Source organism: Cebus imitator, unplaced genomic scaffold, assembly GCF_001604975.1.
Source record: "Cebus imitator isolate Cc_AM_T3 unplaced genomic scaffold, Cebus_imitator-1.0 Scaffold427, whole genome shotgun sequence".
NCBI classification, from domain to species: Eukaryota; Metazoa; Chordata; class Mammalia; order Primates; family Cebidae; genus Cebus; species Cebus imitator.
In genome coordinates this window covers 1,047,813-1,050,456 of record NW_016107742.1, presented here as the reverse complement: position 1 = coordinate 1,050,456, position 2,644 = coordinate 1,047,813, and positions in this window count along the sequence as shown.

The window sequence follows — 2,644 nt, the reverse complement described above, 5'->3', positions numbered from 1 at the left end:
AGACCATCCTGGTCAACATGGTGAAACCCCATCTTAAAAAAAAAAAAAAAAAACGATATGGGATCTCACTCTGTCACCCAGGCTGGAGTGCAGTGGCATGATTATGGCTCACTGCATCCTTGGACTACCAGGCTGAAGAAATCCTTCCATATCAGCCTCCCTAGTAGCTGGGACTGCAGACACATGCCACCACACCTGGTGGATTTTTAAATTATTTTTTAGAGATGGAGGTCTTGCTTTGTTGCTCAGACTGGTCTCGAACTCCTAGCTTCAAGGCCTCCCAAAGTGTTGGGATCATAGGCATGAATCACCACACCCAGCCTATTGTTAAGAGTTTCTTTTAAAAGAATTGGAAATTGCAATCAGCCACCACCTTGAAGCATCAGTGACAGGACAGAGTGAACTCATGAAATGAGAGGCACAGAATGAAGGCGAGCAGTGCAAAGGGTAGATGGTAGCTGTGACCCATATCCTTCAGCACTCACCTCTGGAGGAGAGGCCTTCTTTGTGAACATCTGTGACTCTGCCCGGAGGCATTTGTTCTGGCTGTGGGAGCACGTTTGTGCTCAGGGCAAGCCAGGAATGCTAGAGAGTTAATGCTCCCAGAAGATCTCAACCAACAGACAGGGAGTTGACAATTATATCCTATATCTTTGTCCCTTGGGTGGGATTCTCCGAGGCAGCTTCTACACTTCCGCCATGTTCCCCAGCAGGATTGAGTCCCATTTGCCCACCGGCTCTGATACATGTCTCTAACTGGCTCCTTTCCCTTCCCTGTCCCACTTCGCCCCTCCTCCCCCACTGCCTGTTAGCATCACCTCCCAAATAAACTACTTATGCTCATGTTCCTGACTCAAGATCTGCTTTTAGGAAACCCCACCTAAGACAAATGGTAGAGAATCAAGCATTAATTCTACCTTTCCTTTCCTGAATGGGTGAAATGTCAGAGTAACAAAACAGTTATTGAGAGCAGTTTTTCTCACAGCTGAGTCACAGCTAATACAAGAAGGTGGGCCGGGCACAGTGGCTCATGCCTGTAATCCCAGCACTTTGGGAGGCTGAGGCAGGCAGATCACTTGAGGTCAGGAGTTCGAGAGCGGCCTGACCAACATGACGAAACCCCTTCTCTACTAAAAATACAAAAATTAGCTGGGCATGGTGGCATGCACCTGTAATTCCAGCTGCTATGGAGGCTGAGGCAGGAGACTCTCCTGAATCCAGGAGGCAGAGGTTGCAGTGAGCTGAGATACGCCACTGCACCTCCAGCCTGGGTGACAGAACAAGACTCCGTCTCAAAAAAAAAAGAAAAAAGAAGGCAGAATGATAAAATTAGACAATCTCCATTTTGCAACTCCTAATGAATTAATGAATCTAGACAATGATTATCAGTGTCATCAGATTAAAGGTTGATAGGTGTAGGGAGTTGAATAGTGGCCGCAAGAAAACATGTCCATGGCCTAATCCCTGAAAACTGTGAATGTTACCTTGTTTGAGAAAAGGATCTTTGCAGATGTAAGTCATTACATGAATTCATTCCCTACCTTCAGTTAAGGATCATGAAATGAGTTCACCCTGGATTCGCTGGGTGGGGTAAGTCCTATGACTGACAGGTGTCTTTAATGCATTAAGAGGAGGAGACATGACCACAAAGGCAGAGATCGCAGCAATGCGGCTGAGGAAGCCAAGGAACAGAAGCCACCAGAAGCTGGAAGAGCCAAGGAAGAGTTCTGCCCACAACCTCCAGAGGGAGTTCGGCCTGCCGACACCTAGGCTTTGTTGCTGCTGTTTACTACTATGCTATTGAAAACCTAATTTAGGACTTCTGGCCGGTAGAGAATAAATGTCACTATGGTAAGATAATGAATGTCTGTTGTTTTAAACACAAAATTTGTTGTAATTTGTTACAGCAGAAACTAATACAATGGAGAACCTTATAATGAATAGACTGATAGTCCCTGAATCTGCTAATTAATCTCAACATTATTGAACGTAGATCAAGGGCAGGGCGTGGTGGCTCACACCTGTAATCCCAACATTTTGGGAGGCCAAGGTGGGAAGATCTTTTGTGTGTGTGTGTGTGTGTGTGTGTGCTCCCTTCCCCCCGCCCGGCTGAAGATCTTTTGAGGCCAGGAGCTTGAGACTAGCCTGGGCAACATGGTGAAAGCTCGTCTCTACAAAAAAATTACAAAAACTAGCTGGGTGCGGTGGTGCACACCTGTCATCCCAGCTACTCAGGAGGCTGAAGCAGGAGGATCACTTGAGCCCGGGAGGCAAAGGTTGCAGTGAACTGAGATTGTGCCACTGCACTCCAGCCTCGGTGACAGAGCAAGACTCCGTCTCAAAAAACAAACAAAAGAAAGTAGAACAGCTAGTCACCAGGTGCCTCCTGATGTGAGAAAAGAGGAGGTATACAATATCACCTATGGACTGTTCCTAGAAAACAGTGAGTGTGAATTTATTTATTTATTTGGAGATGGAGTCTCACTCACATGCCCAGGCCAGAGTACAGTGGTGCAATCTCAGCCTACTGAAATGTCTGCCTCCTGGTTTCCAGCGATTTTCCTGTGTCAGTCCCCCAAGTAGCTGGCATTACAGGACCCCCACCACCACGCCTGGCTAATGTTTTTTTTTTTTTTAGAGACGG